This window comes from Tamandua tetradactyla, chromosome 3 (assembly GCF_023851605.1).
Source record: "Tamandua tetradactyla isolate mTamTet1 chromosome 3, mTamTet1.pri, whole genome shotgun sequence".
NCBI lineage: Eukaryota > Metazoa > Chordata > Mammalia > Pilosa > Myrmecophagidae > Tamandua > Tamandua tetradactyla.
Genome location: NC_135329.1, coordinates 49,803,344 through 49,817,292, shown reverse-complemented (window position 1 = coordinate 49,817,292; position 13,949 = coordinate 49,803,344).

The window sequence follows — 13,949 nt, the reverse complement described above, 5'->3', positions numbered from 1 at the left end:
ATCTTCAAAATTGTTATTGATTAATAAACCATTTATTGTACTTCTAATTAATTTTCTAACCAGTCTTTTAAAAATCATCATTTGTTTCTTTTCTAGTAGGATCTAGGGACCAGTGGTAAGAAACTATAACAAAAACTATATGTTATTTATAAAAACTTAAACAAAATTTATGATGATGCTTATTTTAATGGATTCTACAAGTCATATGGAGCTGTGAAAATTGTGGGTTATCAATGGTAAAACATTGTACACATAGAACGATTATTCCCTTGGAATTTATGTTCATGACACTCGACAAAAGTGATTTTTGAAATGTGGTGGTAAAACCACAAATGATTGTTTTTATAAATGCAGATTGCTTCATACCATTGTTGGAGGAAGTGACTTAGACTCTTATCCCTTTGACATTTGTGAGGACTATAACTGGACCGAGAGGGATAAGGGAGTCCTTGTTCGGAAAGCTCCCATGGTTTTCATCACAGATCTCCTCAGAGTGTTTTGATGACAGTGGCCACTGAGAATTGCTAAAGGAGGCCAGAAAGGGAATATGTGTGTAATTATAAAAAGAGAAGGAAGGAAGAATGAAAGGATCAAAGAATGCCCTTTAAGATGGTACATAATCCATTAACAATGAGTTTCTCTGAATTTATTCAGGGCTCAAGTAATAAGTTTGACAAAACTCCAGTGTGCTAGGACCAACTTCCTTTCTAAAAATAATTCCTAAGTAACATTTATGATAAGTTACATAGGAAAAAGAGACACTCCAATGGCTTAATGATAAATTGTACATTACTTTTAAAATGAATTTTGTAAAGAAAATTACTAAACATTATTTCAAAATTAAGCATTTGGTTTAGCAAAATATTGAGCACATGCAGTCACTGTTACAATGTTTTAAAAGATCCAGCTATAAATTTCCTATATTGCTAAATCTTTCCCAAGCATTCAAACTGATTTCCAAATGGACTGCAGTAGGATTTTCGTGTAATAATAAATGGCCCAATAGTTGATAATTGTATGCATGCTGCATAATTAATGTCTCTTCTCTTTTATTATTTAATTCTGGTTGCTTAAAAATTGCATATATTGTCATGCAATCACCAAAACCATACATATGTGAGTAAAATATTTTTTTCAATTTTTCTTACCATTTAAGTCACTTGATGCCATGGAAAGTTTGAATATGTAAACAAAATAACACTGATGTAATTGTACTGAATGTTATTTTACTGAACCCAAAATAGGTAGCATACTTTTTATTGCAAATCACTGTTGCTGAACAAGAAGAAAGAACTGTTTACTGTAAGGAGGCATTGACCCTTAAACATGGCTTGTTCCAAAGAAAAGCTTAATTTTTCAGAAGCATATTCTAAAAAGTTAAAAACCAAAAGGAAACACTCTTAAGTTGATGTCGTTTGTAGTATGGCAGATTTTTTAGCTAAAGGATTATTTAAAGCAATAAGTTTACCTTATTCTCCATGGTGTCAAATTTTCTGGTGTGCCTTAGTCAGAAAGCCTATTTCAATTTAACTAATGGAGTTTCTGGAAGTAAAGACATTAATTGTTCAACTCCTCCAATTTGGATAATGATAGAATTACATAGTGTGCACAACTTCAAGAGAGGATGGCAGTAGAAAGTGGCATCCCCGGGTGGGAGGTAGAGAGTTAGTGAACGGGGCTGTAACACCGTAATAAAGTGATCTACTTCTAGGGTTGTAGTAGATATTAAGTGAATATATAGAGTGCAAGTTGTTGTGAGGCATGAAGGGTTCAGAATCTACAAGAGAAAGACAGTGTGCCAGACAGAAAGTGCAGGCAATTGAAGAAGCACAGGACACCATACAGAAAGCAAAATTTAAAGTTTTGCAGGAAGAGATGGCAATACTAATTCTAGCATTAACCAGACACTAAATTCACTGTTGAGACAATGTGTAAGTCTCTGCCAGACGCCTTTTGTCTTTATTCTCCAGTAATGCCAAAATTCCCATGGTTTCCTGACATATCGGGCAGTTTCACGTTTCCTTGTCTTTGTACATTTTCTTCTTGTTGGTTTTGTGCCATCTGTCTGGTCCCTGTAAACTGCCAGTGCATGCATTAGACACTCTGGATGAGGTTTCACAAAGCCTAGGGACTACTCTAGGGCCTATATAAAGGGACAAGTCCTGAATATGTGCCAGATCCAAAAATTGAACCAAACAACACCAAAATTAAAATCAATTTTATATCACCAGCATACACATTATGTCAATTTCATTTTTATAATGTTTATAATTCCAGATTTCTACAAAATTCATATTTGTAACTAATTCATTCAGATGGTATCTCACTTAGCTAATTACCTACAATGATTGCTGAGCCAGAATAGTCAAACAATATACTAGTAGAAAATTTATGAAATCTCTGTTCAGGATTAAACCAAAACATATTTTTATAAGGTTATGGATTCACATTTCACGAAACTCCGTGTGTTGCTTGTGGAGGGGTCTACATAGAAGCATCGAGGGTGTGGAAACAGCCCTACCCTCCTTGGGAACCTGGTCAGCAACTCATTCTTCAACACTGTTCAGGTGTCAAGTCTTCTTAAAAGCTTTTTCTAATCCCCTCAGACAAGTGATAATTCTTTCCACTCCATTACCTTCCTGTATCAGTCACATTCTGCTGTAACGATTGTTTACCATGTGCCTCCCCTCCCAGGTTGCAGACTTCTTGAGTTTAGAATCTGCATTTTTTTCCTTCTTTTTGTCATCCAAGCCTGCCTTAGTGCCTGATATTTTAGAGAACTTAATGGATATTTGTTGATTTTAATTAAATTTATAAACAAAACGTCCAAGATAAATCCAAGAGCAAAACAAAATCAAATGAAAAGTTTTGGAGATAGCATTTCAATATCTAAAAAATGTGAGCATAAGATCAAAGCAGATATCTAATGTTTGGCTTCTTAGCTAGATCGTATTGCCACATCAGCACCATCACCTCAAGTAAGGAAGGATTTATGAGCATTCATTGCTAAACCAACATGTAATGACCAATGATTTTTTATCATGAACGCTACTATTTGATGGAAATAGAGAAACAAGTAAGATACAGTGGATTTGCTTAGAAAGTTCATATCTAATAGTGAAAATGAAAGGAAAACATAAAACAATGAAACAAAAAGTTTGCAAGAACAGAGTAATTAATCACAATCTTTGGGAAGGTACAAAAGAAAAAGTAAAATTTGGAGCTTTATATGGAAGGCTGAATAGGATTCTACTGGCCTAGAATGGAGAGCTGAACTTTAATGGGCAAGAAGAAAAAAAATGAAAATGAGAAAAATTAAAAATGAAAAAACAACCTTCAGCACTGTCTTTGTTGGGAAAGGAAAACTTTGCCCACAAGTTTTGGTATGTTGTCCATGGAGATGTGACTCACCCAATTGTGGGTGGGACATTTTGATAAAATTGTTTTCATGGAGATGTGACCCACCAAACTCAATTTTGGTCTTAATTCTTTTATTGGAACCTTGTATGAAGAGAATAGAAGTCAGAAAACATAGAGTTCAGAGCTGACACAGATGGCAGAGAGATGAAATCAAGACACAGAGGTTTGCTGATGCTAAGCTAAGATATGAAATCAGAATTTGCCCCAAAGAAGCTAAGTGAGAACCCACAGACACTTTGAGAGAAAGCCATGGGAATTAGAAGCTGAAAGTAATGAACTGGGAGTAAGGACCAGCAGACTCCAGCCATGTGCCTTCCCAGCTGACAGACATGTTCCAGATACTGGCAGCCTTTCTTCAAAGTCAAGGTATCTTTCTGTATGCATTAATTTGGACATTTTCCTCACCTTAGAACTATAAATCTGTAACCTAATAAATCCTCTTTGTATAAGCCAATCCGTTTCTGGTATATTGTATTCTGGCAGCGTTAGCAAACTGAAACAGATTTCGGTACCAGAAAAGTGAGGTGCTGCTGAGTTTGCAAATAACGAACAAGTTGGAATGGCTTTTTAAATGGATAAGGGGAAGATTCTGGAAGAATTTGAGAGGCCATAGAAGGGAAGGCCTAGAATTCTTTGAAGAGATTGCTGGTAGAAGTGTGGATGCTAAAGGTTCTTCCAATAAATCCTTAGAGAGAAATGATGAATTGCAAACTGAAAGAAAGGTAATCCTAGTTTAAAAGAATTTGGCAAGATTGACTCCTAGTGTTGTATGAAAGTAGAATATAAAAGCTTGAATATTGTTCTACTTTGCCAGCTGTCGGAATGCAACACACCAGGGATGGATTGGCTTTCAATTAAAGGAGATTATTTAGTTGACAAATAGTTCTTCAGAGGAAAGGCAGCTAACTTTTACTGTGGTTCTTTCTTATGTGGGAAGGCTCAGGGTAATCTCTGCTGGCCTTCTCTCCAGGCCTCTGGGTTCCAACAACTTTCCCCGGGGTGATTCGTTTCTGCATCTCCAAAGGCCTGGGCTGAACTGCAAGTGCTGAGATGAGGTATGCCGAGCTGTTTGGGCTGTACTATGTTGTGCTCTCTCATTTAAGCACCAGCCAATTAAATCAAACAATCATTTGTTGCAGCAGGCACGCCTCCTAGCGGACTGCAGATGTAATCAGCAACAGATGAGGTTCACATACCATTGGCTCATGTCCACACAACAGAACTAGGTGCCTTCACCTGGCCAAGTTGACAACTGAATCTAACTACCACAGATGTCTAGCTGAGGAAATTTTCAAACTAAACATGAAAAGTGCAGCTTGGTTTCCTCTTGCAGCTTATAGTAAAATGCAACAGGAAAGGGATAAGTTGAGAACAGAACTGCCTGGTACAGGGAAACCAGAAATTTATGACCTGGAAAATTCTGAGGCTCCAGAAAGTGTCCATGCAAATACTCTAATCAAAAGGTCCCATCCAACAACAGGTCTGCCCCCACAAAGATTGGATTAGAAAGCAAGGTTTTTCTGGGTTACATAAAAGTTTTGCACCAGCATGGTTATATTTTCATTTTCATTTGCCTTGAGATATTTCCTCTTTAATGCATTGGATATTTAAGGTTATGCTGTTTCATATTCACATATTTGTGAATTTTCCCTTTCTCCCTCTGTTATTGATTTCTAGCTTCATTCTCTTGTAGTTAGAGAATATACATTGCATAATTTCAAAATTTTTGTATTTTTTGAGACTTGTTCCTTTGGTTATGGGAGTTTGGTTGTCCCCTCTGTTTTCAAGGACAGGGACCTCCCTCTCCTGATCCTTTGTCCAAAACTGTCTACCTTTATAGCTTTACTCTTTTCAGCAAGTCAGGGATTTGATCCCAGGGTAGGCTGCTATGAGAGTAGGGGATGGGCACCATTAGTTACCATGACAAAAGGGCAATTTACAGTTCTTTACTGCAATTTGTCTGCCTTTCACCCTTCGCTGGATGCAACGCCCTCTTCTGGCCCCTAAAATTCCAAAGCAGTTGTTTCAGATTATTCTTGCCTCTTTTATTGTTGTTTCCATATGAGGACTGAGTGCTGGAGATCCCTACTCCACCATCTTCCCTGGAGTCATTGGTGATAAATTTTTATGCTCAATAGTTGTTAGTCTGTCTTTTCTAATTTAGAAACTTTGTGTGAAGAGGGCCCTCCTGTATGACTTCTGTTCAACAGTTTGAGTCTCAGGTTCCTTGTTATTTGATCTTTCCTTGTACTTCTCCCTGTTCCTGACAGGTCTTTGGTTCTTTCACTCTTTTCTCTCTAACCAAGGGAATGTACAGTCTTGTTTTCAATATTATTCTTTCTTCACAAGAACCAATTTGCAGAATTTCTTGGAGCAACCTGGATGGAAATGCAGTAAACAATAACAAAGAACCTATTTTTGTCATGTAAAGAAGACAAAACAAGCTAGCTCGAACTTTGATTATTCTTTTCCTCTGGTATGTCGGAAGATAGGCAATTAAATATTCATGCATTTCTGGCCTCAGTTGAGGTATTGCAAAAGAACAGATGACATTGTATGAAAGACTTCAAAGACTTAGAACTACATAAATACCTGTGGGAAATATTTTTATAAGAGTCTTTTCCAAAGCCAACTGTCTGATTTCTTTTAAGAAGGAAATTGTCCTGAAGAACAACTCTGAGGAGTTAAGAAAAATATTTTTAAATAAAATTTCTCTATAAATTAAAAGAATCTGTGTCTGTTTTTATCAAATTAGTTTGTTTTGGCCTTCTTCAGAGAGATTTTTGATTTTTAGAAGTCAGTTCTGCCAAGTCCAACCATACTATTGATGATTTATACTGAACATAATTTAATAATTATACATTTTTCTATTGATTTTTTTGCAATTTATTTATTAAATTTATTATGCGATTACAATTAAATGTGAGCCAATGAATAATTCAAAATACTGCCTTACTAAAGCAATAAAAATTAAAATAAAAATAATAATGCCTGGATATTTTAAAGAATTATTAATAAATTTCCCTTTCAGTTAGCTATTTTTAAATTTCAGCCTATTTATGCCATTTTAAATTTACTTAAAGAATTTGAAGGAAAAAATTAAGGAAAAAAAATAATAACTCCTAAGTGGCACGATCTTAAACATCCATAGATACAGGTAATGGTTACTTCGAAAAACTTTTAAGTCTTTGTGGTGAGCATTTTCTGTTAGGCAGTGTACAATAGCATCAGCAGTAAATACTAAGCATATAAAAATATATATTAAACCATCTGTCCAAGAGATTTGCACATGCCAATGCACTGAATTGAATTAGTTCTTACGAAGAAGTCAGAAGCCATGGAAAGACATGCGCTTGAGAACAATTAAGTGAAAAATAAATTCTGCAACTTTGACCTTTGTAAATCAAAAGCTGAAGCTAGTAATGATCTCATAGCTATAGATGCTCCTTGTAACATGATGGATTGTAAAGAATATTGGTCCTGGGGTGAGATATTTTTGCCTGGGACAGTTGTGTTTTTTTGTTTTTTTTTTTTGTATGCTTTATGGCTGGGGACACATTTCATTCTTTTTCCATGTGAGTGTCTCGTTAGCGCAGTACCATTGCTTGAATTTTGTTTGCTTGCTTGTTTTTGTTAGTTTCTTTGTTTGCATGTTTGTTTGGGAAGTGCATGGACCGGGAATCAAACTCGGGTCTCCCCTGTGGCAGGTGAGAATCTACCACTGAACTATGCTCACACCCCCTGTACAGAATGGTTTTAAGCAAGTAATCTCCTATGCCTCTGTTACCCCACCACAAAAATGAAGGAAAAACCTTTCATTTCTGAATCTGGCACAATAGCTGGTACAAGATAAGTTCCATTATTAGAAGTTCTCATTAGCATTACTAAATTTCCAATTATTTATTGCTTCATTTAAGCTGCTGAGCTACCATGGTTGCTATCTTTTCTCTCTATTTCTCTCTCCAACTAGAAGACAGGTGCTTGAGGGCAAAGATACAATCAACCTTGCCTTTTCTTCTCCACAGTACTAGGTAGAGTGAATTGATGCATATTTCAGTAGGTAAATTGATTTCACAATGTAAAATGGTATATAAATAATCCATAGAAAATCTTAGAAACAATTTAGCTTCAAGAGATTTTGAAACACTTACCCTAGGAGTCCTATTGCCCTATGACTTGCAGATTCCAGATAATAGTTCTATAGTGTCTATTCAAATTCAGATTGCCTACTTGATGATAAGTATTTCTGAGCCAAAGCCTTTTAATATTCTCAACTACACATCACCTTTGTTCCAATTATGCTTCCTCTTTCCCTCAAACTTCAACTTGACTCGAGATTCTCTTGCTGAAGAACCATTTATTTTCAGACCTAGATGTACCCTGTAAACAAAAATGGGATGAAGTCACTGCAATTTTTCTCTCTTTGGTTCCTAGTCTCTGTGAGTTGTTGGTTGTTATTCCAATAAGCCACTTATTTTTTTAAGACACAGGTAATATTGAACCACAAATTAGATCAGAATTATAATTTTTTTGCCCCTTTCTCAGAGTGGGTCAACATAGGTATCATTTGTGTCTCAGGTATCAGCAAAAATTAATTTTGCAAGTCTAAAATTTTTGCCATTTTAATGATTAACTGATGACTGAGCTCCTATATTTACTAATAAAAAATGGACTTCTGTTTGACATTAAAACACACTTGCCCCAGAGAAAACTAATCATGAACTTGTTTGTAAGAAACCTCTGGCATGGCACCAAACTCTTTAAAATCATCAATGAACAGGATCTATAGTTGTACTAAAATTTATCCATGTAGCCTACCCATTACTGTGTTCTGAAACACTCCTACAAAAATTAAATAGTCACTGGGGATCTACCTTGACTAGAATATGGTAAAATGAAAAGTATATGAGACTTAGTGTTCAAGATCTAGGCTTGAATCTTTCCGCTAATATTCAATAGCTAGATAAAACAAGACAATGTGTTTACCTTTGAGTCTATTATCTATTTCGAAAACTAATAAAAATCTGCTTTCCTTATTAACATATTGTGAGAAAAATGCCAGTACATTGTTTTTCCCATTATATGAACTATTTTTTTTCTTTTTCTATTAACAGAAACTCAGTAACTTCTTTACACCTCTGGACCACTTAGATTTTTGGATAGTTATGTTTTATAGAGAAATGAAAATGCTCCTAGTAGCTTCCAGCAATTGGTCTTGGTATAATAACTTCAGGCCAGAAAATTTAAATCTAATTCTTTTTTTCACTTGATTACCCTTGACATATAAAGACCTAAGGTTATTTTTCTGTTTTTCTGATTCTCTTTTTCATAAGCTAAGGAATTCAAATTTCTACATGGAATTCTTAAAATACGTGGCTTGAAATGTCTCACTCTCCTAAGTTATTTGCTCCTTAACATTTTCTAGTTTGTTGAGATTCAGTCTGCACCTCGACTAACTGGGATATTTGGGTTGGATGCAGAAGGCACTAATTTATGAAGTATAGCCTTGCCCCTCCGTCCTCACCCCATTCCAGGTATTCAGTACTTTGTGGGTTAGTGAATGATAGATACATGATCAGAGAGGAGAAAAATAATTTATATAGTGAAGAAATTATAATAAGTTAGATGAGTCCAAGTCACCAGGATGTGAATTTGAGGGGGTTCTATTTATTCAGAGAAGGAGCTTCTAAATGAGAAAACTGAATTTTGAAAGGAGGTTTTGTTAACTGGTTCTGCCAATTTCAAATATCAATGAATTCTGAACAAATCAAAAGCCATCCATGGAATGCTGGGTATACATTAAAAACAGGTTTGTTTTTTGTTTGCTTGTTTGTTTATGTTTTTGATAAGCAAATGGTTCATTACTTGAAAAATTCTAAATAATTTTAATTGATAAAATCCATATTTGGAAAATATAATAATTATCTAGCCAGTCAATACAAATGCAATGAATGAATAAATGCATGTACATGAATGAATTTGAACTTTGCTGTAGGTTTCAGTGAATATATTGGGACTTGCCATACAGACATGAGAACCTGATTGCTAGCTCTGGTGAGGCTAAAGAGGAGTCAATCTTCCTTTTTAGTATTTCTCTAACCTGAACCAGAAGATTGAAAGACCTTGTGTTTGGCGGTGGGGATTTATATTCCTTTCTGTTTCTAAGGACAGGTGAAACTTTGGCAAGTTTCTTAAAATATGTTATATCTATAAAATGAGGATAATGGTACATATCTCAAAAATCATTAAGTTTACAGAATTTGCACATATTCATCCTTGCCACGGAACTCGTCTGTTCTCCTGAACAAATCCAGGTGACTGTCGCTCATAGTTGCCCTGAAGTGACAAGAGGGCGGGAGCATGCGACCATCAAGGCAGCAGATACCAAAGTTGTGCCTTTTATTTCTACTTTGCAAGGAAAATTTTAGGTTTGTATAGTCTGAAAAACAAGCAGAAAAGTAAGTCATTTAACTTAAACACTGTATATATTTAAGGCACTGTCTTAGGTGCTGTGAATACTGAAGTAAACAAGACATTATAAAGTTTACATTCCGATAAGTAGAGACTGACCATAGAAAAGTGCACAAATAAGGAAGGTGATTTTGAGCTGTAGGTTGAATGCAACAAAAAATCTGAAGATGATGCTTTAGATTAGGAGGCCAGGGGAGAGAAAGTAATACTTAAGATGAAATCTAAGTGGCAGTGAAAAATAATCTTGATCAATAGGGTCATGACTAGGACATGTAGTCCATGGGGCTGAGTGGATTGGAGAAAACAGCCAGGTTAAAAAAATATTAATTGCAATATATTGTAACTCTGCATGAATTTGACCATTGCTCATCATGTGCCAAAAGGAGCCTAGTTTCATAGCTAATGAAAGGGCTATGAGTTCAGTGAGGAAGTGAAGTTAATTCTATTTTGGACAAGAGACAATGCAATGGTGGCTGAAAGCACAGACACTGAGTCAGTGAAAAGGAATGATGACAATTTACTGTGTAAATTTTACAACTTACTTGGGGTAGATTATCTATATAAATTGTCTTTTCTCATTAGTACAAAGGGATTGCAGGCCATTAAGGGAATGTTAATGCATAACCCTAAATTTTGCTTTGTCGTGAAAGCTTACTGAGATAGTATTCATAAAACACTGTACAATTTTAATGATCAAATATTTGCTAGCATCACTTTTTTTTTTCTTTTTGGGTGCACAGTCTGGGAATTGAGCCTGGGTCTCCCGCATGGAAGGCAGGCATTCTAAGTACTGAACTACCCGTGTACCCTAGCGTCACTTCTGCAAAGGCAAGAAAACATGATATACACACATACATTCATATATTCACACATATATATGCAAACTATCATATATTTATTTCAATTGAGTGATTAATATATGAATAAAAATATGAGATGAATGGGATGAAAAGGTTTTCTTATTACTATTCAAGGATATAGGTGGGGAGCCCAGTTTCCTAAAGCCAAATTGAAACATTTTATCTTAGACATTTTACTGTTTAGTTATTATTGAAAAGAAGACAATTCTTGCTACTTCAGGATATGAGGATGATGCAGTGCTGTTCATATATTACATTGATTAAAAAGCACAACATTCTTTGTGATACTTTGTGATCATCATAATCCTTATGATAATCCAGATCTATCATTATACATGTTATTTATCTTTTTTTAAGTGAGCATATTTTTTAATTCAAAGGGAAAAAAAAGCAATTTTCCATGAAAAATGATGATGTCTCCAAATTATATAAAAATATCGAATATCTTTTAGATTCCTCAGATGTTTTTTATTCCCCCCCAACAGGTGATTTTAGCATAGGCACAGTGAACATTCAAACTGCTCTGAGATCAAATGACCAGAATTATTTTTAAGATATAGTTGGATTTTGATTGCAAGCATGTGTATTTTGATGATAAATGAATTTACAGTACAGTATAGTAAAAGAGAAAACAAGAGTAAATGATCAGGTCTTTAAAAGGCTTAGGAGACGGCAATTTCTATTTAGCAAACCATATTCACAATGTTCTCATAAATGCTTTCTAATAATAGAGAGTAGAACTTTTCGTATGTATATATTAGGCATCAGATCAATACTGAGTTAACACATGAGATTTCTTTGCCCTTGATCATGAGCCCTTCAGATCATTCTAACCTGAAAAAAGTCACTTTAAGATGTAAAGGATCCCACAAAAGGATTTCAGACCAAACTGGTGGCACTAGAAAATGGTTAAATCATTGATCTAACTCAATGACTAGGGGCCATTAATAAGGAAACTACTTGAATGAAATTTGCAAAACTCTTTAATTACTGATTAAAGATATGAGCAAGTGACAGGGGCTACAATTTTAGCCTTGGGTCTTCTCACTCCGTTTCCTTGCAATCGGTGGTGTTCTACCACAAATCTATATGTGAAATGATCTTTTAGTTAAAAGAAAAGAGAAAGAAAAGCCCTTTAATAATAACCACAGTAAGTGCATATATATATAAACACATATAAATATATTAATATTTATAAGTACACTAAATACATATATAAACATAAACATTATATAGATATATGCATGTAAATATATATATATTATATATATATACATATAGAAAGAGACAAAGAAAGAGAATGAGCATATCTATAAAATACAGAAATTGAAGAGAGCTTTTAAAGGAATTTTGAAGAATTAGATTGAGGAACTTTTTTCTCCTTGTTACATTTTTGTGTTTTTAATTTTCATAATAAAGATAAATTGCTTTTATTACTAGAATAAATGTAAATCCTATTATAATATTTTTGCTACTACTTCTTCAGGTTTTCTTTATGTACAGGATTTATTCAGTGCTATCCACTTTTTTTTCAAGCTATCCACTTTTTTTTTTCAAGCTATCCAATTTTAATGGGCACAACTTATATTATCTCTTCCTTGCTATTGGCATGTGTCACATAATATTAGTGATTAAACATGCAACATCATTCCTAACATAGAACCAAGTTTCTCTGTCTGTCTCCCAGAAGGAGATAAGAAGGTGTTCTAAAAGATATTGGGTTTAGATGATCCCTCCAGTTTTGTGCTTGTAATCTGCATATCCTACTACAAAGAAAATTTTTAACTTGTCAAGCATGAGACAGCTGTCCTTAGAAAGGTCTGCTTGTTAGGTTGGCCATTGACTGGCAACTGAGAACCAGGCTGACAAACAGATCTCTACAGTGATATGAAAGATTCTCTAAATGATAAGAGTGTCTCACTGTGCTTACTTTTTTTGTACAAACAATAGCATTAATATTGAATACCTGCTTTCCTTCTGAGACTCTTGAATTTTGGCATGTGCTAGGCAAATATGAGCTCCCAATGAGAAACTGGAGTGCAGAGTTTCCTTCAGACACATCACTTTCCCCTAAGAGAGGACTCTCAGAAGATTGCAACTTCTTACCTTACCCCATGCATATCTGTTGATTATGTTTTGAATCCTTTACCTGTAATAAATCTTAGCCAAGAATATGACATATGTTGAGTCCCCGAGCCTTTCTTGTCAATCACTAAACCTGGACACTCCCCAAACACTATATATAGTATAAGTTTTAGACCACAGATTTGGCATGCGTATATCCAGTTGTAACAACACCATTTGCCAAAAAACTGTGATTTCACCACTAAGTTGCCTTTGCACCTTTGTCAAAAATATGCCCACATTTAGGTAGGTCTGTTTCTGGACTCACTATTTCATTTTGTTCATCCATTTGTTTATGGACAAGCCAATACCATAGTGTCTTAAAATCAGAAATGTTAGTCCTCCATCTTTGTTCTTATTTTTAAAGATATTTTGATTTTTATGTACTTTGCATTTCCATATGAATCTTAGAATCAGTTTTTTTTTGGTACTTTTCACTTCTTTATGAATCTTAGAATCAGTTTTTTTTTGGTTTCTGACAAAATTTTGCTGAAATTTGGTTATTTTTTGAATATATAGATCAGTTTTTGGAGGATGGACATTTTAATAATATTGAGTCTTCTGACCCATGAGAAATGTATACATATTCCTATTTATATAGGTCTTTGATATTATAATTTTTTCTACAGTGTTCTATAATTTTCTTTTTAACATCTGTTGGCTCTGTGCTATTGTCACCTCTCATTTCTGATAATAGTAATTTGTTTGTTTGTTTTTCATTTTGACTTGACCAGTATGACTGGAGGTTTATCAAGTTTATTGAATTCTCAAAAAAGAAAAAAACTCCAGCTTTTGGCTTATTTCTTTTCTGGTTTTGACTCTTACTGCTTTTCTGTGTTTTTTTAAAAATTTTTTTAAATGTTATTATATATATATATATATATGTATGTATGTATATCATTGATTCCCTCTCTGATCTTCATTATTTCCTTTATTTTGTTTACTTTGGTTTTATTTTGCCCTTCATTTTTTAAAATTCATTAAGGTGGAAGATGGGTTACTATTTGAGACCTTTTCTCAAACAGGCATCTAGTGCTATAAATTGTGATATGTTATATTTTCCTTTTCATTCAA